Raw genomic sequence first — 8,163 nt, 5'->3', positions numbered from 1 at the left:
TTGATTAGCTCTTGTTGGTTTTAGTCTTCTGACGGCCCCAACGATTGATTGCAACTCGATTATGTCTTCTTTTCTTCTTATGCCAAACTTCCTTACCAAAAGTCTTCATGTTAACCATCACTTTCAGGGCGTGCCGGCGGGGTATAAGCTACCCTCCTTTACCCATTACTTCTCAACTGCTTCATGTTTCACAGGGTCAGACGACTTGCCAGCAACGTGGTTCCTCTTCCCCGTGTACTTTTAAAGGTCCAAGCTTTTCTTGTACAGCCATCTTGATCTTTATTACCTCCATGTTAGTTGCTTCGAACTTGCCCAATCTTGGTTCTTCTAAGGGTAGGTAGGACTATTTCTATGTTGAACACTTCGATCTTACACTTCAACTCTTCGTGCTTTAGAAATGTCCAAAGTTGACTCGTAGCTCTTTAACTCTGGGAGGCTTCTATCACGTTGACCCATGAACGACCTCTTGGCGTGTGTTAACATCTTCTTAGAGCGTCTACGACCGCTCTTGACTCCCCTCGCGAGTGGGGGTCTTCAAGACTTGATCTTCAAACTCCCACGGATGTCTTGCTTTTTAACAAACTTCAGCTGCGTGAAACTTAGATTCCAACTCTGGAGATAGCGTAGGACAGATGACGATGTCATACGAGAGACGGCGCCACTTGCTTGAACGGGGATTGTTGTAGCTGACTCCCAGTTGCGAGTAGAGTAGTCCATCTTCTTCGCGTTGACCACGTGCCCAGCTGTAACCACCACGACTTGACTACCTTGTAACAGCGGACCTTCGAGTCTTCTTCCTCTTGGCCACAGTCTTCGATAGGTCTTCAACGAACCTCAAACGAAGCGACTTACCGAGAAGGTTCACACCAACTAAGAACAACTACCACAACTCCTAATGCTAACAAGAGAACAAGATAAAAGAACTACACAGATAACAAAAGGTAGCTCACAACCTCACCGCGCGTCCTAAGAATCCTATACTTAGGTACTTAAACACTTAGAGGCTTCACTAAGCAACTTAAAGTCTCAACTTACAAGCACTATCCTAAGCTCAACTTCGGTTCTTAAGGTCCAACTCTTAACATCCTAAGCTCAAACTTAGGCTCTGATACCAACTATAACACCCCCGATTTTCACGACATTTTAAAACTTAAATTCATAAGGCAAGGTAACTGACAAGTATCATAAAACTTAAACAACAGCGGAAGACTTTAATTAAAAATGAGAAAACGGGAAGTGCTATGCCACATCCACTTCAAGCAGATACACAGGCTAGTCTAACAAACGTACAAATCATGTCCATACAACCATGGCACACAGGCCGAAAACACTAACTAATCAGTCCAAGGGAGCTACACTAACAAACCGATAGCTAACGCGCTCGCCATAAGCTACTCAAGACCTGTAAAGCAACATAAAGAAAGGGGACGACGCCCGGTCAACGAATATAGTTGGTAACCCATCAATACGCGTTAAGTAGCATATATAGATAGTATAAAACAAAACCATTTTCGAAACGGGAGACAATATATATTAGTTCAAAAGTCATAGAGAGAAGTCAACTGCAAAGACTCTATTTCACTCTCAAAAGAACAAGGGAAATCAACATCCCAAGACAACAACAAGACAAGGACAACAACAGTAAACAAATACAACTCGAGGTGTATTCTACTGATCACAAAGTAGAATTACCAATCAACACGCTCATTAGCAAAGGAACACATAAACACATTGGCAACTACATGCTACAGTGACACTACATGTCACAAAACACAATTCAGAGTTCCAAGTTCCAACCTTATGCCCTGTTCCAACCTTATGGCTACCCCGGCCTTATTACGGTTCCAACCTTTACCTCCTAGTGCCACCCTGTACTTCTAAGTCCAACCTTATATCACCAGGGACCGTCATCCCCCCTCCAACATAGCCTCCAACATACCACCTATTCATGAGTACACGAGGGTACTTTTCATTTCAATCACACAGCCTCCAACATATGAGCCTACGATCAGGTCACACCACCAATTTCATTCATGGCCACCACGAGGACCACATCGTTACCTTGGAGATTAAGGTCTCATACCCTTAATCGTGCAATCAAGGTACCGCAAGTACACACATTTTCATCACAGGAATCAATCAATGGATCACAACAAAGATATGAAACCATACTCAACAAGGAAGGATTACAATCTGACACCAACGATGGTCAACACAAGTTGCCAACCTCAATAGGAAAGAACAAACCACACACACTAGCATTTCAACATCAAACTAGCATGCTTATCAAACGGGCAAACCAAAAGTAGTTCCATAGAACATACAAGACTCATCATAGTCCAACGATTGACAAAGTTGAACACTTAGCACGATTCAAGACTCTAAATCCTACATGGATTCCTAACATACCATTCTAGACATATGAAACATCAAGAAGACACTCAAAAAGCCCAATAAAACAACATCGGAAGGCCAAAACATCATTTACCGAGTCAAAAGAATCACGGGGAACAAATCCCCGACCGACACCAAATATGTACCCCGCGGGTGGGGCCACGGGTGGACCTCCACCCGTGGTTCCGCCGGCGGGTAGCAATGCCCATCTCGTGTGTACCCCGCGGGTACAAACCTGAACCCAAAATAATCCCTTTGGGGATTTTCAACAACAAGTCCAAATTCAAGTCCCTAACACCCAAAACCTCACAAAATACAACAACATGACATGAACCCAAGAAATAGCCAAGCAATGGCATACAAGAACCCTAATAACAAGCTCTAGATATGCATTACCTCAAGACAATGCATCAAATCTCACATTTCATAACAAAAATCACAAGTAGAAGCCAAGAAATCATCATATAAGTAAGAAATAGGTTTTGTAAAGCATGGGTTACCTCATTCGCTTAACATCCTAAAACAACGCCAACTTAGGCTCAACTCAAAAACCCAAGCTATCGGGAACCTGTGAATGACATCGGTTTTTGCTAATTAACAAACAATAAAACATTAATTGTTTCTAAGGGGATTTAAACCCTAGCTTACTCTTAGAATTAACACCCTTCTTACCAACTAAAATACTCAGCTTATTACAAACTTAGGCAATAATACTAATAATTAATGACCAAGCTTAAGGTAAACTCAATAATTAAAAGTTAAACTAACAATTTAAGGCTTCTAATAAAAAACCTAAGATTCAAACCCTAGCCACCTACAACCACAACCACCACGATTACCACTAAGCTAATAACTCAATTTGTAACTTTACTAAACAACAACTAATTAATCTAATTCAAACAACAACAACCAAAGCCAAAGCTGCTCACCACTCTTCTTCTTCGTCTTCTTCATGTAGCCGAGCCGCGGGTGGTGCGGCGGGCACACCACCACCCTATACACTGCACGCGGGTACCACCTGAGCCACCACGTCACCGGAGGAGGAGCTCATCGGAGGTGTTGTTGCTCTGTTCGAAGGGACGAAGGACGTCGCCCCAAGCTCCGTTCCGCCGCCGCCGCGCCACGCACCACCACTGATCAAACCATGCAGAGGAGGGAAGCCGTGACTGGTTCGTCGGAGAAGGCTACTGCCGACACCACTGTCACGCCGAAATAAGGTAAAGACCGGAGGATGATGGAGCTGTTGCGTCAATCGACCGCCGAACTTGCCGCCGGAGATGCTGCCTCGCCGGTGTGCTCTGCTTGTCGCCGCTACTGTCCAACGTCGAGAGAGAATGGAAGGGGGGGGGAAAGCTGCTTGTCACCATCACTCGCCCTATTGCCTGCTGCCATGCCGGAGAAGCTGCCGGAAAAAATAGAGGTCTTGAAGCTTCGACGTTGCCTCTAACTTACCAGAGATGTGCTGCTATGCCATTGGTCGAGAGAGCTACGATGAGCGGAAAGAAACGCTTGGCCAAAGAGATGAAAGACAAGAGAGACTAAGGTAGAGGAAGGTTTGGCTACTGCGGTTTGTTGATGTGAAGAGGACGAAGCAAGACGGAGGTGCGGCTTCCTCTGCTATCATACGTATACACATACATATTATAGCAAGTAGATAGGTTTCTATTTAGGTTACTTAAGGATTGGATAAGCATGTTGGGTCAAAGAACAATAATATAATATACTTTGGGCTTAACACTTGGGTTGGGTTTAGGTTCAAGACCACAACATAGCCTATAAAATACTTATACACATATACTTTGGGCTTACAATAATAGGTAGACTTTAGGTAATTAAATTCTCTTTTGGGCTTATGGCATTTGGATACAAAATACTGGTTCACCATACTAAATAGACCCGAGCCCATTTCAAAATAAATAGCTATATAAATATTTTTATATTAAAATATTTAATATCGGGACTATAATTTATTTTAGGAGAATACGGATGTTACAGGCTTGCACTATAGGTTTCGGCATTCTTGCTCTTTACAAAGACTTGAAGGAGTTCTTTGAAGATGCGAATGATAACTAAGGTCGTAAGAACTCGGCTCATCCTTAGCACTTGACTTGTGGCCTTTGTAAGTCCATAGCACAAGTTCTCAACTCGACTTCTTGGTTTGCACGTTTTCTCTTTTTGTCAATCACTCCTAGTTGGTTGAATCTTAAGGTTCAACTGTAACTTCACAACTAACGCAATCGATAATACCTTTTTAGAAACGAGATGTGGGTTTAAGTCATTTACTAAAGTCAACTCCTTGAGGTGATCCATGGTTCTTTTCCCCAGGGATTCATGCATGCTGTAACACCCCAGATTTTCAAGACTTTTAAAACTTATAATAAAGGTAGAATCTTATTAAATCCCAAGATATAAATACAAGCGTTCGGGGTGCTATGCCACACCTGGGCTAGAGAACTCAAGTGCACAGGCTAACTAACTAATATCCTCAAAGCGTAAATACGTAAACGTGGCACGCAGGCCAAAAGGGAAACTATCTACTTCTAAGTTCTAGCGCACTCCAGTGACTTAATCTTCTGTGCCTGAAAGCCAAATATATCTGTTCAGCGAGAGATGCTGGTAACCGACTCCAACGCGTTGAAATACAATACATATATAGATATATATAGATATACGAAAACCATTTTGAGCATGAAGATATATCCTACGAACTCTAGCTTTAAAAACCGGGAATGACTCAACAGATAAGGCCAGACGCAAGCAACAGTTATAACGAGCATATGCAGTTCACAACACATAAGGCAGATAAGGCAAGGCATAAACAATGATCATAACCCAACATGAACAATCCCCAATATAAATCCCATAGTCACATCCCCCCCAAGACACTTGTAATCACAACTCATCATAGTGTTTGATCGCAACACGGAGGGGTCGATCGCAACCGACCGATGAACCGTAGCTCATCATAGTGTTTGATCGCAACCAAACAGTGGACCGCAGCCCAAGAGAATGTCATCTGACCGCAGCCAGGAAAAAGGACGAACCGCAGCTCGTATAGAAACGTTTGATCGCAACCAAACGGTGGACCGCAGCCCAAGAGTATCAATCTGACCGCAGCCAGCTTCTGAACCGCAGCTCAGGATAACCAATCCGATTGCAACTGAATTGGGGTAGCACACACATAACACATAGCAAGCACATGCAACCCACATTACACATTAGGAAGGGGGAGAAAACGTATAACAAAACCTATGCGTGATCCATCACTTACTAAGAATAGTCCTAAGGGGTTCATACTTCTTCCACCTAGGTCAACGGGATACCAATTCAACTAGCATGCAATATAATAGACTCATAAACCTACGAACGGAACCCGAAACATCAAACTAGACATAGGCACGATAAACGGAGTCCGTTGGGACACCACGGGGAACGGGGAACATCAAACAGGGAAGCCGGGGTCCCGGGTGGGACAATTTTCCAGCGGGTAGCCGGTGGGTGGGGGCCACCCGCCGGCTGCCCGCCGGATTCTACTGTTCCGGGCAGCTGCCCGCCCGCCGGCCACCCGCTGCCGGGCGGTGTTTCACGGTCGTGGGTAGGTGGCGGGTCCCCTACCCCCCACTGACTCTTTTCACACACTTTACGCCTCGGGAACCGTTGTGGAACCCGAAACCATGCTTAGACACTTTACAACGCAATTAATGACAACACGTAGACAATTAACGAATCAAATACAAGAAACGAACGACACATAACCTATCATGCTTTTCTAAATATAATCAACACCCAAACATGCGATTTCCCCACCCGATAATCCAAGAATAAGATCATACGATACAACCTAGGGTTCTAATCACTTTTATATCAACAAGAATACGGTTCGTCTTCTAATTGCAAGATTCGGTAAGAATAACACATAAACATCAAGAGCATCACATAATTATCAAGAACAACACATAATCATCAAGAACTCCATATAATCATCAAGAATTCCATAATCATCAAGAATCTCCCAATATCAAGATTATCAAGATCTCTCATGGGATCATCACATCAAACATCAATAATAATCATCATATCTCGCCAATACACAATAATATGGGGGAAACCCTAAGGGGGAATCATAGCTATGAAAATAGGTTTTGTTGAGACATGGGTTACCTCTTAGCCTTAATTAATTCCTTGGCTATGAAGGGTCTTTCTTTAAGCTTTCTTGCTTTCTTGATTTCTTCTAAGGGGATTCTTGGAGCACTTTGGGGTGGTGGAACGTTTATTGTGGTGGGGGGTTCTAGGTGCCTCTTAAGTCCCCTATTTATATATTTAGGAGTCCTGGTTAGGAACTAATATTATAGGCTTGCTAATTCTATTCCTTTTGGAACTAAGGATTGGGTTTAGGGATAAGGGTCCATGGTCCATAGTGGACCATATTAATTAATTAAAGGGAATCCTAATCGTAGTCTGAATAGTAAAAGGCCTACTTCCTTTATTCCTAATAGATAACTAGGTCTAGGATTCCTAATTAGAATCTGAATAGTAAAGGGTTTACTTTCTTTATTCCTAATAGGCTTAGGACTCTAATTTAGGCAACGGTCCACGGTTCATGGTGGACCTTTATTAATTAATTAAAGGAAACCTAACCGAATTAAATCCTATTTAATTATTATTAACGGGATTAATTTAATAATTAATCCGGGATTGAAGGCCGTAACACGGGGTGTTACACATGCCCTTACTAATCGCTCAATAGGTCGCGTCTCGTTCACAGTTAGCAATCTGGAAATCTGCATAAAGTAGCTGACTGTAATCCAATCTTTTCTCTTTTCCTTGTCTTGGTTAACGACAAGCCCTCTTGGTCTTTCTTGAAGTTTGTCTTGTCGTCCGGTCACATTTAATCCTTAAGCGACCAAATGCTTAGTGATGCCTTCTTCTTTCTTGGAATGCATTTGGTTAACTGATCTCTACGTCGCATGACGTTTGGCGATTTTGTGTGTCACATGTACTTCTTACGGTGCCTTAAAACCATCAAGGTCCTCACTCCAAAGTAAGATCTTCATTGCAGTGAAGCTTAGTGCACGGTACTTTTTTATGCATCCGCCGCCTCTGCTTAACACGCTGAGTCCTTTTTAACAACTATCCTAACACCAACCTATTAAGCATCGACCTTCACGCCATTCAGACAAAGCAAGGGGTTTACACCACTTGTAGGGTTTGAGCAAGGGTTCGGAAGAGAGGGATACAAAATTAGAGCAATAGCAATGATTCTAAGCTCATAACGATTTAAGATTTCCAATGATGAATCAAATAGTAAGTAAAGGCATAACGACTGTTTAATTGCTTTCAAGGATAACCAAGGATTCGAGGCAAGGGTTTCAACAATTTAGGAATATCGAGAGGCTGGGAGTCAAGGGCGAATGATATTTTAAGCTGAGGAAAAGGGTTCACAAGTCAGCATGATATACTTACCTCGCATTAAAGATTAGGCAAAGGCACTGTTCTTGCGTTACTTCACTTCCTTGCATTTAATTGGCGTTCTAGTTCTCTTTACAGGTGGTCTCCCACTTTCATTACTCCTATTCCAGATCTGCTCCTGAACTCCCCGTTTGTATAGCATGGATTAACTTTGAAGACCACAACTTCCTCCTTTCACTCTCCTAAGCCTCTTCTTAGAGCTCTTCTTCCTCACCAACTTCTTACACAAGCCAAAACACAAGAAAGATTCTAACTTAGATAAAGACACCCAAAAGATGGCTAAAAATACTAAATAGCCAA

Source organism: Ipomoea nil, unplaced genomic scaffold, assembly GCF_001879475.1.
Source record: "Ipomoea nil cultivar Tokyo-kokei standard unplaced genomic scaffold, Asagao_1.1 scaffold1129, whole genome shotgun sequence".
NCBI classification, from domain to species: domain Eukaryota; kingdom Viridiplantae; phylum Streptophyta; class Magnoliopsida; order Solanales; family Convolvulaceae; genus Ipomoea; species Ipomoea nil.
This window is presented reverse-complemented; position numbering follows the sequence as displayed.